Here is a 19,697-nt window from a genome sequence, read left to right on the forward strand (position 1 = left end):
GCCCCAGCACCTGACATGCCTGAAAATTGTTGATTTTTCTTAAAGGCCGGAATCAGAAGGACGGAACGACATTACCTGGTTTCCCTCAGTGGAATTCAACCTCGGGTTCCTGAAGGTGCCCAAAGAGGGGCTGTGCGGGTGGAACTTTTAACTCTCCATCGTCCGGCCTGTTATTCCCAAGTGCTTGTGAAAAGATTTCTCTAAACCTGACGTTTTGCTCCTTCTTTTCCCAGACCTGAATTAATGAGATAATAGGAAAAATTAGCCAATATTGCCTGGCTGGCAGAAGCCATGTAATAATTGCAGACATGAGGGAGTGCACTGAGGGGGGCGTCTAGCCCCCATTAGCAGGTTTCCACACAGCGACGAAAAGCTGCAACATCACGGGCTGGCTGGGGCCATCAGCCCTGGTCAGGTCCACCCTCCCAGACTCTGTAGTCCAGGGGAAACATTTCGGGTTTCACAAGAGATCAACAGCTTCAGAGAATACAAAGAGATACTCCCACAAATGACAGAAAGAAAACCACCACCGACAGCACAACGGAAAACTGTGCAAAGCAACCTGCCTCAGCCTCCAGGGATTCAGCTGACAGCCAGCAGGGCATGGCTCATCGGCCACCCAGGAGAGCAGAGGACATCAAACATTTTCCCAGGGGCAGGGGGCCCAGGCTCCTCCTCCAGGGAAGGTTTATGGTGCTTCTCCAGAGGGTCTGACTCCCTTGCCAGTGTCTTTGAGATCCGGATGCCTTTCTCTATGTGGGGACCTGGCAGGGTGACTAACTGTCCTGGTTTGCTCATCACTGAGGGGGATTCTGGGCCATGGGACTTTGGGTTTTAAAATCGGGGCAGTCCCAGGCAAACCCTTGGCTGTGGGACTGTGGTGCTATAACCAGAAAAGTCCCAAGTAAAGTAGAGGAGTTGGTGCCCTGGGTCTGGGCGAGGCAGGCAGGTGGATCGATTTTGCTCTGTGCCTGTCCCCTCCCTCCTGCCGGCCTGCCTCAGCCTCAGACCCCATGTGTCGTGGCTCCTGGGCCAGCCTGAGGTCTCATGTCCTCACAGCGGCCCTCATCCTGCTCCTGCAGCCGTCGCTCCTGGATCCCCTGACTCAGGCTCTGACCAGCAGGGGTTGCCTTTGCCCTGAGGTCCACCTCACCCGGAGGCCAGACCCTACCTTGGTGCTGCTGTTTACTGATTTCAAGGGAAGCGTCCAAATGAAGATGGGGATGGGAAGTGGCCCCTCCCTCTATGGCAACTCCCACCTCTCCACCTTGGTTTCATAACAAATCCTCTGATGGTGAAACCCCTCAAAGAAATCACCTGAGTTGTGTCCCTGGGCCAGGGCCAGGGCATGAAAATTAAAGTCTACTGAACTCCTCTGTGGCCTAAATGCTTCATCAGTAATCCTGCCCTGAGACCCTGGGAATATCATCTCACTCCTCTGATCCCCTCAAATGTAAAATGAACCCATGACAGTGCCCACTTTTTAAGGTGTTTGTAAAGACATGTGTGAAGCTCTGCGTCTAACCCTGGTGCAAGTAAACACAAAGAAGAGTCAGTTCTTCTTATTGCTTCTCCCTTCCTCCACCCACCCCTCCAGCCACCCCTCCATCCATCCATCCATCCACCCACCCACCCCTCCATCCATCCATCCATCCATCCATCCATCCATCCACCCAACCATCTATCCATCCACCTACCTGTCCATCCATCCATCCATCCATCCATCCACCCAACCATCCATCCATCCATCCATCCATCCATCCATCCATCCACCCAACCATCTATCCATCCACCTACCTGTCCATCCACCCATCCACCCACCCATCCATCCATCCATCCATCCATCCATCCATCCATCCACCCAACCATCTATCCATCTACCTACCTGTCCATCCATCCATCCACCCACCCACCCATCCATCCATCCATCCACCCACCCACCCATCCATCCATCCACCCAACCATCTATCCTTCCACCTACCTATCCATCCATCTATCCATCCATCCACCCATACATCCATCCACCCATCTCATGAATTCCCACCTAGAGACCCTCTTCTGGTAACTGTAGACTTGTTATAAACAAGACAGACAATGTTTCTGTCTCCATTGAGCCTATATTGTAGTGGAAAGACCTAAAAATAAACAAGTAAACAGATAAAGATACTTCCAGTGTGGGAAATACTGGGAGGAAACAAACACGGTGTGGGGGGGCGGGGTGACAGCCAGTTTTAGAAGAGTAGTTACGGGAGGCTCTCTGAGGTACTGAGACCAGAAAGAGCAGGACGTGGTCAGGGAAAGTGGTAGGTGGAGCCATGCATTCCTACCTCCTCAGGCCCTGGGAGGACAGAGGTCTGTGAGTGAAGGATGGAAAAGGAGGTGAGCGGAGGTCCTTGCATGGGCTTGGGGGTCACAAGATGACATGCCACAGGAAGCCTGCCAGGCCCTCAGGCCCTGTGGCCTCCGGGGGACACTGAGGTCCAGCCCCCTGCAATGAGAGCCGCTGGAAATGCTAAGGAAGGAGGGAGAGTGTGAGTGGCTCTGAGAAGATTCTGGGTGGAGAGTGGGTTGGAAGGTGCAAGTATAGAATTGAGGGTCCAGACAGGACTGTCTGGTGGTCGCCTGGGCACAAGGTGGTGATGCCTGGATGAAGGGGAGGCATGGAGACAGACAGAGGGGCAGGTCTGTGACAGTCTGCATGGATGGGGACTGGTGGGTGTGGACCACAGCGAGGCATCAGAGGTCACAGCCAAGTTCCCGGCTGGACATTGGGGGATGCAGCTGCCACTGCCTGAAGTGGGGGCCTCAGGGCTGCGGGCGGGAAGAGCTTGGTTAAGGGGTAAACGGGCCAGGAACATACGCCCTTTCTGTGCTGTCAGGGACCCAGAGACCTCACGTGGAGGCGTCAAGTTCTCGGTTGGGAATGTGAGTGGGGTCACACAGGGAGATCCCGGGAGACGTGTCGCCGAGTGGAGAGGCTGTGCTCAGGACGAGGATGTCAGAGACGGTGATGCGAGGGGACAACCTGCTGGAACAGCAGCCTGGGAGAGGGGTGGGCTCTTGCTCCCGCCCTGCTGTGGTGGGTGGCACCTCAAGGGGCTGGTCCAGGGGGAGTGCGTTGGGGGGGGAGGGCGGAGCAAAGCAGAAGTCTGAGGGCACGGCAGGGATGCGGCAGGGATGCCGAGGAGTTGGAGTGGGGAAGGTGGGAGGAGGGGCTCCTGGAGGAATTCCCAGTTCAAAGCTGCCTCCACGCCCTGGGGCATAGGGTGAGCCCCCGCTCTGGCCTGCAGGCGGCTGTCTTCTGATTCACCCAGAGGCCCGCTCCCAGGACTACTGCCCTGGGCTGTCAGATTCAGAACTTCAGGGGCAGAGTCTCTGGGCCTGTGACTGTCGTGGCCTCACTGGTGTGGCCTCGGGAAGGGGAGATGCTTTGACAGGAACTTTGTATTGAGTTCTAAACAACTGACCCGACTCAGGGCGTTTCTGCTTCTCCCTGGGCAGTGAGGGACAGGAAAGTGGGTCGGGGGTGGTCCTAACTTTTTCATGACTGGGGGGCAGGGGAGAAAAAGGGAGGGGATGCTGTTCCTGAATCTTCCTGGGACTGGGCCACTTAGTCCCCCCTCCCCTCCCAAAAAAGGACGGGGCTGGGGAGGGTGCCGCCTGCAACTTCTCCCAACCACACAGTATTTTCCCTCAGGATCTGCCTCTATGTGGAGATAATTATGTTATTGAGTAAAAACTTCCCCCAATAAAAGTAACGAATTTGCCCTACTGAGAATTTTATAGGGGACATGCGCTAAAGGCAACATTCTAAGTGGTTGTCGGGGGGAAAATATAAAACCTGTAGTTAGGTGTCCAAGTCTATTTCAAAATGCCAAATCAGACTCATTATTCCTGAAGATTTCTAGCATCCAATTCAGACGGGCTGGGCCAGCAGAGACAGCCCATCCGGTGTGAAATGAATCTCGCCTTCTTATCTCCGGGGAATTTGCTTCGACAATGAAAGCTCCGAGAAGTGATAAATATGTCCATTGATCTTTTAGCTCACGTGCTTTCCAGGTGATTGTCTTCAGATAATGTAAATTCCTCCTCTTCCCTCTTTGTGGCCCTGTAGGGTCAGGGGTGAGATGGGACTGCCCACAGAAGGATGCCGGGAAGCGGGTTCTCCCCAGGTCACCAGCACATCCCAGATCATCCTAGGTGCTCCGTCAAGCTTCCTCACCTGGTGAAGATCATCTCTGCCCCTTGGCTGGGGACTCAGCAAAGGTGGGAAGTCCGCTGCCAGTCCCTGGCCCAGAGCCTGACCCACGGGGCGCTGACCTGGCAAGGGAGTGAGAGCCACGCCTTGTCCCCCCATAAGCTGGGCCCCCAGAACCAATACTGGAGGCATTTCTCCCCTGCTTATGTTTTCCCTGCCTAACGGCCCAGGGGAATGTAAAGGAGGAAAAGGCAACACACACGTCAAGCTATTTTATTCTCCATCTTTTCTGATAAATCTTTTTGCTTGGGGCTTCATTTTTGAATTAGTGTCTTCTGGAAATTAAAAAAAATCAGGCTTCTGACACAAACGGTCATAAATAAGTCACTACAGTTTTGCCATTATTCCGTCTGCCACTGAAGTTTATGTCTCAGCGACGGGTGGCGGAGGAGGGACTAGTGGGTGGAGAGGTGGGGGGAGGGGAGGGGAGACTCAGTCAGGGTCTAGCCGGGGCAAAACCTGGTCCCTGCTCCAGCCCCATCCCTGCCTCCTGCTGCATCCCAGAAAGAAGCCTTTGCCATGGTTTATGCGCTCCACCCAGACTTTCCTGCAAGGTGTCTGCATCCGGGCCTGTGGGTGACAAGTTTGGGGTGGATGTCTTATAATGGAGTCTGAGGTTTATTCTAGCCAGGTGTGGTAGGACACACGTCAGGAAGGAAAAAGTTTATACTCACATCCAGAAACAGGAGGTGTGCCACAGAGGGCTACATGGAGAAGCACCAGGGCCAGCCAGGGGGCAGGGGGCAGGGGCAGCGGCAGGGTGGGGAACATGGGCAGAAACCTCTACTGTGGTTTTTGCAAAAAGGAATGGGTGACACAGGGTAAAAAGACACAAGCCTGCCTAGGTTTGCTTGTTTTTTTCCATTATAGTTTATTACAAGATATTAAATATAGTTCCCTGTGCTCTACAGTAGGACCTTGTTGTTTATCTATTTTATGTATAGCAGTTTGTATTTGCTAATCCCAAATTCCTGATTTATCCTCCCTTCCTTTCCCCTTTGGTAACCGTAAGTTTGTTTTCTATGTCTTGAGTCTGTTTCTGTTTTGTAGATAAGTTCATTTGTGTCATATTTTAGATTCCACGTGTAAGTGATATCGTATGGTATTTGTCTTTCTCTGTCTGACTTCCTTCACTTAGTATGACAATCTCTAGGTCCATCCATGTTGCTGCAAATGGCATGATTTCATTCTTTGTCATGGCTGAGTAGTATTCCATTGTGTATGTGTACCACACCTTCTTTATCCATTTCTCTGTCAGTGGACACTTAGGTTGCAAAAGCGGAACTCCCCCAACCTTCCACTTTCTCTCTCTTGGTAAAAGACAAGCCAGAAACCTCTGAGTCATCCTTCACTCCTCTTTCTTTCATACCCTCCACCCGACTGATGAGCAAATCTTGTCTGCTCGAGTTTCACAACGTTACTAAAACCTGACCACCTCATCCCAGCTCCACTGCACCCATGCTGCTCCGAGCTGAGGACTGGCTAGTTTGAATCATTTCAGTGGGCTCTGGGGCATCGGGGCTGCCTCTAATTGTCTGTATCTGGCCCTGGGTGATTGGGGCAGGGGAAAGTGGTCCTGAGTGTAAGCTCATGGATGAATGTGGGCTCTGGACTGGTCAGTCTGTGTATGAAAGGAGCACAAGTCCATTTACCATCATTTCTAGGGATTGGCTGGCCCTGGGAGGGGCTCTCCAGGGTCAGCAAGGTACCAGATGTCAGAACCTCAGAAATACAGAAAATAAAAAGCTTGGGTAATACGGGGTGGGAGGTGGGCACCTTGGGGCTGAGGGAACGGAATATCACAGTCCTCTTTTCATGGAGCATTTATTTAGACCAGGGTCTTTGATACATTAACTCACTTGTTTTGTGCTATGACTCTAAGAGGAGGGTAATATTATACCCACTTCACAGATGAAGAAACTGGGGCTCAGAAAGGTTTACTGAGCTGTCTGAACTCATGTAGCTATTAAGTGGTCCCTTGGGGTCTGCGCCAGGTTCCCCCCCACGAATGACTCCCCAGCCCGGGACCTTCCCCAGAGCCCTTCCTGCTCTGCATGTCTGTCTTCCCCTTTGGTGAGCCCTGGATCCTGGATGGAAACCCAGCCTCCCGCCTCCAGCTCAGGCCCGTCCCCGTCCCACCAGGGACTAAACTACACTAAATTGATTGATTGATTGATTCGTTCATCCCACTAGTGAGCACTGAGTGGCTCCCAAGTGCCAGGCGCAGACCGCAGCCCGGCCAGGGAAGCGGAGCTGACCGTTTGCAGAAGAAATAGAATCTCGCGCCGCTGGTGCCCGCAGGGAGCCCAGGCTGGAAGAAGCATGAGCTGAGGCCTCCCCAGAAACACACAGGTGATTCATGGTTACGTAGCTGTGCACTCCTGTGTGGGAGGGAGGGAGGGCCGGCTGCTCCCACGAAGGGATGCAAACGTCTTCCCCGCTCGCTTGGCCTCTGAACTTCAGTCTTGCAGGAATCGATCAGCTGCGTCTGGACACGAGGTGCAAACTGGCCCGAGGCACACCTGCAGCTGGGCAGGCCGCCCAGCCTGCCGACGAATCCCTAGTCTCCTCCCGCTCATCACCTGGCACCCAGCGCGCTGTCTCCCGTGTTTATTCCAGCCCTCGGTGGCGCTCTGGATGCCGTTGTAGTGTGAGCGGCTGTGACGACCTGCCTCGGTCACGCAGACACAGGGTGGTTTGCGCTGTCAGCCGCCAGCCCTGAGCTGGAGGCCCAGCCCTGTCCTGGACCCAGTCCCTGCTGGATATTGCAGCCCTGTTCATGGAGGAATGAGGGAGTGATGGGGCGGGGGTGGGGGGGGGGGCGCGTGCAGGTGGTGACCCAGGGACCACGGAGCCGTGGGTCCAGTTCCACTTGCAGCTGTCCAAAGTGATGTGGATGGAGACTGGCCTCTCTTCTTCGATTAAATCATTGCTTTTAGAAGAAGTATGGCTTTTCCTCTTGAGGCCTTTTGGGAACTCAGCTGCATCGGGCCTTGCGAGAGGTGATGTTTCTCAGACCCCACACATGCATTTGTGTTCCTGAATGTGTCCTCTTGTCTGTCCCTCTAGTGTCAAGTCTCAGGACCCAGAGGAGAACATCTCACTGAAAATCAGTGTCCTAATGGCATCTTCTGCCGTGGAAACTTCCAGTTGCCCTTTGAAGCTCATGCGCCAGGTTGGCCAGGGAGGATGGAGGGAAACGATGGTGCACCGTCCTCGCGGTCCCAGAGCCAGAGCTGAGGCTGGGGCCTCCTCCTCGCTTCCCTTAAGACACCACCTCACTAAGGTGACACCAGGAAGGGACAGGGGCTCAGGAGGGGTCGCAGTGGCTGCTGGGGGCTGTGGGGACCACTGAGGCTGCCATGGGTCATGGAAGCAGCGTCTCAGCCCCAGTGGGCCTCCACTGACCTCAGGAGGGTTGCCAGCGCCAGGCAGGTGGGAGCCAGCTCCCCTGTCCTCCTGTTGCTGAGTGGCAGCTGCGAGCAGAGGAAGCCTGCGTAGCCCTCACCCCCGCCTTAGTGTAGGCTTCCAGCTGCCATGCCAGACAGACAGACAGCCAGACAGACAGAGGCGGGAGGTGGGCCAGGTTCTCAGGACACCAGCCTTCCTCTAGTTGGTCTTCTCTGCTCCAGATGTTCTCTCCGCCCTTCCTCCCAGGGCCTTGCTGCTCCTTGCCCCAGAACCTTCTGGAAGCAAGCCCACTCCCACCCCCAGGGCTCTCGCAGTCCCTCCTCTTCTATGGCATTTCCACCCTGACCTGTAAGTGCTGACAGAGTCCCCATTTCTGTTGCTAGTTGGGGCATCTCAGGGGCCTGGACTCTCTCCGGCTGTCAGTCCTTTTAGACCTCGACCCAGGCTGGCCCCCCACCGTGTGCTTGGTAAATAGTTGGGTGATGGGTGAATGAGGGAGTCCTAGGTCCCTGGGTGCCATGTTCAGGCTCTAAGGGGCTGGCTGAACCCAGATGTTCCATCAGAAGCATGAACACACGCAGGGAGTTCCAGGGGTCTGGAGGCTGGTCAGTCACAGGGACAGTGCAGGTGGGGGTCGCTGAGGGGGCCATGGCCACTCGGGTCAGCTGGAGGGGCTTCCTGGAGGCCGTGTGTCTCCCCTGGGGCTGAGGTCTGCGGGTAAGAGGCCAGGCTCCTCCACCCTGAACTTGTGTCGTGCCCCCCGGTTCTGTCTGCACGTCCCGCCACTTGCCTGAAACAGCCCAGGTGCAGATGACTGGACAAAGGGGACAGTCCAGGAGGTCTGGCTGGGCTGTGACAAGTGGTGTCCAGACACGGGCTTCTGCTCTGCACGAGGTGACTGACATGGCCCCGTTTCTCTTGGAATAAAAGCCACAGTCCTCAGGCAGGCGCCCAAGGCCCTGTAGGGTTCCCTGTAAGAAGTTGCCACAAATGTAGCAGGTTAAAACCACACAAATTTATTAGTTTAGAGTTCTGGAGGTCAGGAGTCCTAAAATCAAGGTCCTGGCAGGGTTGGTTCCTTCTAGAAACCCCGGGGGAGAGTCGTTTCTTGTCTTTCCCAGTTTCCTGGGTTGGCGGCCCCTCCTCCATCTTCCAATCTCTCCCCTCCTCCAACGTCTACATCTGACTCCAATGCCCCTGCCTCCCTCCTGCCAGGACCCTTGTGATGACGATTAGACCACCTGGGTAACCCAGCAGAATCTCCCCATCCCACGACCCTTAACTTAATCACATCTGCCAAACCCCTCTCACCATGGAAGGAACAGAGTCACAGTCTCCAGGTATTAGGGCGTGGGTATCTGAGGGGCCATTGTTCAGCTGGCCCCAGCCCCCTTCCCCGTGACCTCTCTGCCCACCCCCGCTTCCCCGTGACCCCTCTGCCCCCCCCCCCATTGTTCCTCCCTTCTTTCTGCTTCACATTGACCTGCTTGTTCTTACTTGAGTGTGTTGGGCTGCTCCTGCCCCAGGGCCTTTGCACACACCATTCACTCTGCCCAGGGAGGGTGCTCTTTCCACAGCTGTCCACACGGGCTGCTCCTACTGCCTTCAGGTCTCCATTCAAATGCCCCTCGTTAGCTCCCCCACCCCCTCGACTGCCCTCGGGTCCTCTCCCCCGCGTCACCTCTTACTTTGTGTTTCGCATCATTTAATAGTCTTTGTGCTGTCCAGCACGATGGCCACTGGCCACGTGTGGCTGTTTAAATATAAATGAATTAAACTTAAATAAAATAAACAATTCCTGTTCCTAGTTACACTGGCTGCATTTCAAGTGCTCAGCACCCAGACATGCAGTGCAGATATAGAGCATTTCCGTTGTTGCAGGAAGTTCTCTTGGGCAGGGCTGCCCTGTCCGGTCCATGCACACGGACGGTACATCACATATGCATATCCTCAGCTAGAGTGTGAGCCGCCTGCGAGGACAGAATTGCTGTCTCGTTTGTCCTCGGCTGCGTTCTTGGCTTCTAGGACAGCACCTCGCACCAGAAGCTCAGAGGCAGTTGTTGAAATGATGACCCTGTCACCAGAGCTCTATCTGCATTGAAGACCGTGTCCCTGTGGGGCTGCCTATCCCCCATGGGGCCCCATCAGCAAGGCCGCCAGCCCCACCGCCCCATGTATGCAGCCTCCCCAGCACTCCCTCTGGCGCTCGGTGACTGCACTTTCCTGCTCATGGGAGTTAGGTGTGGCCGTGGGACTTCCAGCCAGTGAGTGGAGGTGACTTGACCGCTCCAGGTGGAAGCTTGAAGAGCCAGTGTGTGATTTGTCTGCCTCTGCTTCCCTTGGCCACAGGGACCCACAGCACCCCAGGCAGTGGTTGTTCTATCGGCAGAGCACGGCCCCCACTTGAAAGCCCTGAGACACGGGGGTTGTTTTTCGCACAGCGTGACCTAGCTCACCCTGACCGATGCAAGTGCCTGTCCTGTGCCAGGCTCTGGGAGACTCCATGTGCTGCAAGATGATTTCTCTTGTTACCAGACCCATTGTAAGTGAATAAACAGAGGCTGGTGGGGACTCAAGGACAGCCCAAGGTCAGTCCACACGTGCATCCTCATACTGGGGCTTGGTGCCTCCTGCCTCAGCCCTACCATTGCTTCTCCACCCTGGTTGCCTTTCTGTCCTGCCAGACGATGAGGTTCGAATGGGAGCGGATTTGGGGGTGTCCAGGTCAAATCATTCTTATATTCTGGGGCTCAGCACAGTGTTGGGCCCGCCAACATGGGGTCACTGTTGGAAGGAAGTGAATTTGCGGTTAGATTGTGAAGACAGTTGGAAGCAGGTGCAAGGGAAGGAAAAACTTCTTTTTTGCCTCTAAACATCATAGGTGCATTGACTGGTACCCTGCACACTGGACAGAGGAAAGACCGATTAACAAGAGAAAAACAAAAAAAGGTTGCTAACACATGCATCGTGGAGAACTCAGAGATGAGTAACTCAAAGGGGTGGTTAGAACTCGGGCTTACATAACATCTAACAAGAGAAAAACAGATTCCTAGGGAAGTGACAAGACGAAGGAACTAGTCTTTGAGTTTCTAAGGCAGCAAGTGGTGGGAGGACAAATACATGGGGGACCTAGTGGGAGGCAAGGGCCAGTGAGTGAGGTTTGTGGTGTGGATTCCTCTGGGCTGATCAGGGCCCAGCGTGGACTCCAGTGATTAACTTCTGTCCCTCCTGACTGGGGGGAGAGGGACACCTTCACAAATCTGTGTCCTGTTTTAGGTAAATGGGGAGAGGACAAAGGGCTTTTCTTGTATCTGCCTCTTCTCAGTTGCTTTCAGCTCAAAATAATTCCTATGCCAAAGTAGCCTCTGTTGGGGTGTCCTATTCTGCCCCCCTTCACAGGTTGGGGAGACTGTAGCATCTGCTGTGGGGTTCAGCCTGGGAGCAGAGACTCCCTGTGCCCTTTGCAGAAGGTAATGTGGCAGACGTGGTCCACAGCTGTCGAGGCTGCAGAGTGGCCAGGGACGCTGTGCGTGACCGGCGTGGCGTCTATCTCCGTGGCACGCACACTCTTGCTCTTCCCTACTGATCCGTTTCCACCAGGTTCACATTTAGTCTGAGGGCTGCTGCCTCGATTTGTTTCACACGTGCAGGCTTTGCTGGGCTTCTCGTATTCCAGTAACTCTTACCTGACCTTTCTCTCTCTCTCCTTCCCTTTTGCAAACTAGCTCAGCATCACAATTCAAGACCTGTGAGCACGGTTTCCATCCTGAGCCCGGTACCTTTCTCCCAGCCTTCTTTTGGAAGGAGTGGCTGATCCGCTTAGAACTTAAACGTTCTCCCGTACATCGGTGCTTAGCCCATCAGCATAAATGCCCAGCGAGGAAGCGTGGGTTTCCCTCCACATCGGCACCGGGCTCGACTCCCAAGCGCTGGGGTGCGGTGCACTAGCATGGTATGGGGGGGTGTGCAGGCTTGGGTTTTCTAGGTTCGCTGAGCCGGTGTATGCCCTGCTTCCTTCTCCAGAGCTGGAAATATTCTGCACATGCATCTGAGGTCTTCTCCGGTGTGGACTGGCCTGAGGGATCCCCTAGCCCGTGGGGGCCTCTGAGCACAAGCAGAGAGCTCATGGCCTTTGAGGTGTCCCCTGAGGCCGGCCAAGGCTCAGGCCCAGCCCTCCCTCCTGCAGGATGGGGTCTCACTCAAGCCGTGCGGAGGAGTCCCTCCCCCCCGGGGAAGGTGGTGAGCTTCGATTTCCCTTGTGCTGGCAACTCCCCAAGGCTTCTCTGAAGTTCTGATCAAAGGATTTCACTCCCTCCAAACTGCACAGACACACACAGAGTAACCAAGTCTGCAAAGATTTTAGGGGCTTTGTGGACCCCCCAAGGTTCATCCAGCAACCTCTTGCTCTGAATTAAGATTCCCTAATCTAGAGGAATTTTACCTGAGCACTGGGGCCCCCTGCCTGCTGTTACTTCCCGTTGGTGCATCCCAAACACCACGTGTGTGTGCATGCGTGCGTGAGGCTGTTGCCGACCAGGGCTCTTGGCCTCCTTAATCGATAGAAATTGATAAGAGGCCAGACAAGAAACTCAGGCAAGGCTTTACTGGGGCTCCTGCTGCAGCAGGAGGGAGTGAAAACAAGTAACAGGTTCCCTTGCTCACTCCCCGAGGGGGGGCAAGCTGTTTCCTCATATGGTGTGAGGGGAGGGGTGTGTCCATGGGTCGGGTGGTTGGTGGGGGTTAGGTGGTCTGCCCACCCCTTTGGTGGTGTTGAGTGCAGGGTACCATGCGCAGTGCCCTGCTTTTGCTCCCAACACAATTTTTTGCTCCCACTCTTCAGAAGTGGCAGCTGGGCTTTTTGTCTCTTTGCATCTTGCTGTCCATAACTTGCCCCAGCTGCCCATGCACGCAGTTATTTTTAGTCCCTTATAGTGTCTTTGTATTTTGTTGCTGGAGGAGACGTTTGTCCAGGTGCAGGCACTGCAGCAAAGGGTCCCAGGCCCCAGGTCCCAACCTGCCTCTTGGCCACTCTCACCCCCGAGTTGGAGGGACCAGGTGGAAAGGCCCAGAGGGCTGGACGGCTGCCGACCAGAATACCTGTTGGGCTGTGTCCTGTGAGGAGGACGGCTCCACCCCGGCTCTACTCTTCCCTCCTCTGCTCGTTGTTCAGGTGGAGATGCTCAAGACGTTTGATGGAGCTGTTGGGAGCTGTGAAGAAGGCTGGACGCCTGCCGCGCCCCGAGCACGGCCCCACCCTCGGGCGACTCTGACGCAGAACCAGGCCTGGAGGACAGGCGTCCCCTACAGAGGGTGGGCAGTGGCCGGGGCTGTGGGAGCCTGACCTGGGGACATGGCAGCCCCATCCCCACGGTCCTCTCTCCCTCCCGGATCCCTGCGAGATGATGCTGTCACGTGGCAGCTCAGGCCTGACCTGAAGTCTCCGCTTCTGCCTGGGGCTTCGAGGGCCTCCAGCTATGTGACAAAGAGCAAAGAGAAGGCAGAAGGGGGCCAGAGACAGGGCACCCGGCAAGTGGACACGTCCCCTGTGGAGGCAGCAAATCTCTCTTCAGTCTCACCCTGAGACCCGGCTACCGGGGGGGCTGGGGTCTCATGATTTATCCTTCCCGCCAGGAGGAGGGTAGGATGGAAACTGCTGTTGGAGTTGATGGCCAGGAGCAAGCAGCACCCACATCCCCGGATGAGGGCAGGGGGACCACGGCTGGACATGTCCCTGGCCCTGCGAGCCCAGCATGGATGCTATCCACATCCCCGGATGAGGGCAGGGGGACCAAGGCTGGACATGTCCCCGGCCCTGCGAGCCCAGCATGGATGCTATCCACATCCCCGGACGAGGGCAGAGGGACCACGGCTGGACATGTCCCCGGCCCTGCGAGCCCAGCATGGATGCTATACCGGCCTGCAGCGGAGGTGATGTCCTCGACACGGGAGGGGTGCAGAAGAGCCAGGGGGCCTGGGGAACAGGAGACTGCCTGGCCATAGGGCTTTTGGGCAGAGACTGGACTTGTGCGACCCTTTGTGTGCGTGGTTGGCCGGGATTGGAAGGGCCTGCAGGAGTCTGGGCGGCCCTGAGCCAAGGGCATGTCCCCTGACACTGGTTCCACCACTCACCCGCCTGGGCATCAGGCATGTTTCGTCACCCCCTCTGAGTCACCTGTAAACGCGGTCGGTACCTGGGCCCCCCTTGAAGGGTGGGCATGCCACAGAAGCAGACAGGTGATCACAGTGCAGCCCCGGCACGGGTGTAGATTCGGAAACACGCAGCAGCTACTGCTTCCGTGATTGCTGGTGGAATCGGGCTATTGGAGGTTCCCACGGGAACTGGGCGAACCTGGAATGCTTAGCCCAGAAGTAGACTCTTTCTTTCTGACCGCTCAGAACTTCCTGGGTGGAGTGGGCTGATGTGGGTCTCCCCAGAGTCTGGCTGGCCTCAGAACAGGGATGCCCGCAGAAGCATCCAAGTTCAGGTGTGGACAGCAAGATGGACGGGCTTCCAAGCCTCCTCGTGGAGGTGGGAAGATGAGAAGCCACCCGCTGCGTCCTCCTTCCTGTGTCTCTGCCCTCCTCCAGGAAGCCATGTTCTCCTCTGCGCAGTGCCCAATGCTTTCCCCTGCTGCCCCGTGGGCTCTGCTGAGCGGCTGCAAGCATGGGGCCTTGGGAGTTGCTGGGCTGCTGGGTCATTCACAAGGAGGAGGGCCCTTCTCTGCAGTCTCTTCCTCAACAGCAGAGCCTACCAGAACCCCGGGATCTCTGTCATCAGGGCTGCTGTCCTGTCCCCACCCTGGGGGAATGTGGAAGTGATGTGGGCCAGGAGTATTTATTTGGGTCAAAGAGAAACACACGCACAGGTTGCCCTTGATGGAAGCCAAATGCTGACTTGGAGATGGACGCGGATAAAGCTTTGGAGGAGGAAGCAGTCCGGGGCCGAAAAGGGATCCAGAGTAAAAGTCACTCGTGAAGTCCACGCGTCAGAGAGGGAGTCTGCAGAGGCGAGGCTGGTGTCCGTCCTGCAGGGACACCTGGAAGAAGAGAGAAAGGGGGCGTCAGCTGAGTGCAGAGCCCTCCTCACTGTCACCGGGGCTAGTGTGTCCCCTCCCGGGCTAGCAGCCGCCTTGACATTTGTTCTCCCGCCACGCCGCGTCACTCGGCTCGTCCCAGACAGAGGCCGGAGCAGGCGCACGGCTGTTTCAACGTCTCAACCTTGTCTCTGCCTCGGGCTGAAGCCCCATCTCTGGGGAAGAAGAGGATGAAAGTGGCTTTTCCTGGGCCCCTCTCCCGTGTCACCGAGGCCCGGTGAGGGACAGCCTCGGCTACATGGAGGAAGCAGCATCCGGCTTCCCTGCAGGAGCAACGTGAGGTTTCTGGCAACCTTCTGTGCTTGAGACGTGGTCCTGTCTCCCCACCAAGGGGACGGCGCTGGAGAAGAGATGGCAGCGCAAGGGAAGCTGGGGTAGGTCTTCCTTTCCAGACTTGGTGTCTGCCTGGAGGAGTGGATGTCGGAGAGGATACAGAAGCTGGTTAAAGGCCATTGAAAAACTGGGTTGAAAAAGGGACACCAAACATGGGGCCTGCTCCCTGCCATGGCCCACAGGTCGTGCAGGAAGTGGGGATGGAAAGGATGCTTCCTGCAGACCCGTGACCTTGAGCTGTGGGGCTGTGGGCAGGAGAGGTAGGTGCAGCCCCTCCACCAGGCCGCCTGCTCTCCTGGGAAGTTCACACCAGGAGATGGGTGCCCGCGGTGATGCCACCACTGCCCCCTGTCTCCACTGCACAGCCGCAGCCTGGGCCCCACCCGACAGGGCCAGTTCAGAGGGCCGTGCCTTGTTGTCAGGCTTTCTCGCCCCCGTGGGCTTGTTTGAAAGGTCCATCTCTAAGGACTGCAAGCATAGTCCGGCTCTCACTGCCACCTCCTTGGCCTCGGCTGGGAAGGCTCCAAGAGAACTGTGTCCACGTTTACGCCTCACTTTTTAGCAAAGACCTTGGGGATGTCACAGTCCTTCTGGGGCCCTGGCTTCCAGGCCTGCAGAGGTGGCCTGGATAGGGTGGCCTCTTTAGAGCATCCCTCTCGTTGGGGCCATGCCCCTCCCTCCACAGGACACGGGGCTCTGCTTCCCCCCCGAGGGGTTTGGAGCTCAGGCCCAGAGACACCCCTAGGGAACCAAAGCTGGTTCTTTTCTTTGAATGTCCTCAAAACCAGCCAGATTCTCCCCCACCAAAAGGACCAAGACCTCTGGCAGAGTCAGGGCACTCGGGCCCTTGGCAGGGGAGGTCACCCAGCAGCGTCTGTGAACCTCTAGGTTCCAGAGTGTGTGGTCCTGTGTGGTGGCCAGTAGACACGTGTAGCCATGTGACTCTACAATTAGATTAATGAAATTAAGTTAAAAGCTGACTTATGGCCGCACTAGTCACATACCAGATGAGCAGTGGCCATATCATAGAACATGCTTATCAACCCAGAAAGTTCTATTGGACAGCACTGCCACCCCGAATCTCACCTCCTCTCCTGATTGACAACCTCCCAGCCAAGGCCCGGCCAGGGCTGTTGTCCTTTCGTGGCCAAGCTAAGATTCAGAGATGCCTCGAGGACTTGTGACACTGTCTCCTGTCCCTGCGTGTCCCAAGGGGCCTGTGTGTCAGAGCCAGCCGGGACGAGGGGCAGCAGAAGTGTCCCTCAGGCCTCTGAAGCTGTTGGGCCATTTCCTCTCAATAAACTGAGGTGGGGGTCAGCTGCTGGCTCCCTTCTGAAAGTCCCCCTCCAAGAGGCCTCCTGGTGGCCCCTCTCTAGGCCCTTCTGGGTCAGCTGCAGGAGGAGGTGGGAAGCTGCCTCTCTGGTAGGGGTCTCAGAGCTGGTGGTCTGCCCGAGGTCAGAGTTGGTCGGACACACCAGCCACCAGGAGCGTCATGCCCATGGTCACTGATTCATTGAGGGGACATTTGCAGTGGGCTGTCTGTGTCCCCCTGGCACGGGCATGTTGGAGAGGGAGTTAAACTCACAGACCCCTGTGAGCCTGGGGGTGTGACACCCCTGGTGGTGTCTAAATCCCAACATTCGGATGACGGATGGCTGTGGAGGCAAGCTCTTCACCTGTGAGCATCTCCTGCTACTAGGAAGCTGTGGGTTTGCAGCGTGGCCACACAGGAGATGGCCTTCTCTGTGTTGGGAATCCACCTCAGAACTGATGGGGCTGCTCTTGTTTGGATCCAGTGACAGAGGACGGGCCTGGGTGGCACGGTATTCGGGGTGGCAGCCAGGAGCTGGGAAGCGAGCAGTCCCATCATGTGAAGCTGAAGCCCCTTGGGAGGTGTCGGGGAAAGGGTGGGCTTTCCCTCCCACCGCCCTGGTTCACCTCCCCCTCCCTACTTCACTCTGAGTCCGTTGTCCTGCCTTTAGAATGGGGTAATGACAATGACCTTCCTTGGTTGTTGTGGGAATTACACAAATTAACAGAAAGCAGCCCAAGCCTGGGAGAGAGGGTAGAGGTTAGAGCTCCATGTCTGGGATGCCTGCCCGATGTTTTGACTCTGCTGCATTGCATGGCCTGGGTGACCTCAGGAAAGTCGCCAAGTCTCTCAGGCCCAAGAAAACCTTTCTACTCCAGGGGATTATGGAGCACTGAATGAGATAATGCAGTAAGACATTTACCACCGTGTCAGGAGGGTATTCCGTTCCCAAGTGGAAAGAGCTTCCACATCACAGTAATTCCTTCCCGAGTTCTTTATTTTTTTTTTTTTATATATCATCATTCAGTTTATTTTAATGTTATTTGAACAGTACTTTATTGAGGCAGAATCTACATACTGTAAAATGCACAATTATAAGTGAACAGTTAGTTGAATTTGATAATTGTAACTTACCCAGATCAAGACACAGAAGATTTTCTTCACCCTAGAAAGATCCCTCCTGCTCCTTTATAGTCAGCCCCCCTCGCGCCCTCTGTAGGATCTGCCTCCCATCCCCATGGATTCCCCTTGTTTGTTCTTGAACGTCACATAAATGGAATCACATAAACGTCACATAAATGAAACGTCACATAAATGTGCTATGTTGTGGGCTTCCTTCATTCCACAGAATGGTTTTGAGTTTCATCCAAGTTGCTGTATGTATCAGAAATTCTTTCTTTCTTTCTTTCTTTTTTTCCTGAGTTGAATTCCACTGAATGGATATACTGTGGTTTTCTTATTTATTCTCTTGTTGATGGGCATCATTTGGGTTTTTACAATTTTTTTGCTGTTGTGAATCTAGATGCTATGAATATACATTCTTGTACAAGTCTTTGGGTAGACCTACATGTTCCTGGGTCTTGGGTATGTACATAGGAGTAGGACCGCTAGGTCTTAGGGTAAATACACGTTGAGTCATACAAGAAACCACCAAAGAGTTTTCTTAAGTTGTCTGACTGAAACGGAACAGGACCGTATGGGGCCTTCCTAGGACAGAAGCCCCCCATGTCCTCCACCTGCTTCTTGTCTGTAAAAAAACTTTAGCTGAAGAATAAGTTTAATCAGAGAAGTGAGAAAATGAGACAGAAACAGAAACAAAGGAAAACAGTTGAACAGGACAAAATAATAAGAGCTTAGTCATTAAACAAAGCCAAGGACGTTTAGTTCCTCCTTAAGGGCTATAGACAATATTCTGAGCCATATCCTTTGATCTGTTTTGTAGATACTGAAACCCGTACCAGGTGGAAGAAGTTAACTACATCATGACCAGACTGTAGCTGTGACATAAGCTACCACAATTCTGAGAACTGGCCTCAAAGAAATGGGGAAAAAAACAACCCTGGAGTTGAAGATTAACTGTACTTAAAACAATCAAGATGATGCTGATCAGACCACTGCATGACCAATTTCAAGATGAGTGTCGGAGCTGACTGTGCTGTTCTGCATGTAGCTCCCTCCCCCCACCTGTGCACCCCTGAAACTCCCCTTTAAAATCTCTTGCCCCCTGATCAACAAGGGGGAATTGTTCTTTGGGACATGAGTCCACCTTCTCCCCAGGACTGCTAGCTTCCTCAGTAAAGCTATATTTCCTTTTACCCAACACTTGTCTCTCGGTATGGGATTCTTGAGTGATGAGAAGCTGAACCTGAGTTTGGTAACATGACCACTCTACACACCCACAGTGACAGGTAAGTGTCCAGCTGGTGCACAGCCTCAGTCCCAGTTGGGGCTAACATGTTGGTGATTCTGGCCATTCTGGCGGGTGTGCAGGGTTCTCATCATGATTGTAGTTTGTGTTGCCCAAGTGGCTGGTGATGTGGAGTGATTTTTCCTGTGCTTCTTGTACTTGTGGGTATTTTGCTTGTTCCAGTCTCTTGCACATTTGGGGGGATCGTCTCTGTTTTTATTATGGATTTGTGGGAGTCCTTTGCAAACCCTGGGTATGAGTTCTTCCTCTGACATGTGTATTGAAAGTATTTTCTCTCAGTCTGTGGCCCATATTTCCATCTTCTTAGTAGAGTCCTTTGATGAATGGGAGGCTTAAATTTAGAAAAAAATCTGAGTTATTATGTTTTGGTAATGGATAGTGTAATGTTGTGTCCTAAGAGATCTTTGTGTACCCCAAGACCTTAAAGATCCTCTCCTACACTTTCTCCTAGAAGCTTCATAACTTGGGCTTTCAAATTTAAATTTATGATCCATCTCAAATTAATTTTTGTGTGTGGTGTAAGGTAGGGGTCAATGGTTTTTTATTTTCATGTGGCTATCCAGTTATTTTGGTACCATTTATTGAAAACATTTTGCTTTATCCATTGAATTGTGTTGGTGCCTTTTACAATTAGTCCATACTCACACATCTACATACACATACAAATATCTACATACACATACATTTACATACACATGTACATTTCATATACATTTATCTACACACACACATATGTGCACTTATATACACATTTCTGGAGTCACTGGTTTGGCCTGTGGATCTATTTGTCTATTCTTTTGCCAATACCTCACTATCTTAATTACTGTAACTTGTCAGTACATGTTGAAATAAGGCAGAATA

Source organism: Stenella coeruleoalba (genome assembly GCF_951394435.1).
Source record: "Stenella coeruleoalba genome assembly, chromosome: 1".
Classification (NCBI taxonomy): domain Eukaryota; kingdom Metazoa; phylum Chordata; class Mammalia; order Artiodactyla; family Delphinidae; genus Stenella; species Stenella coeruleoalba.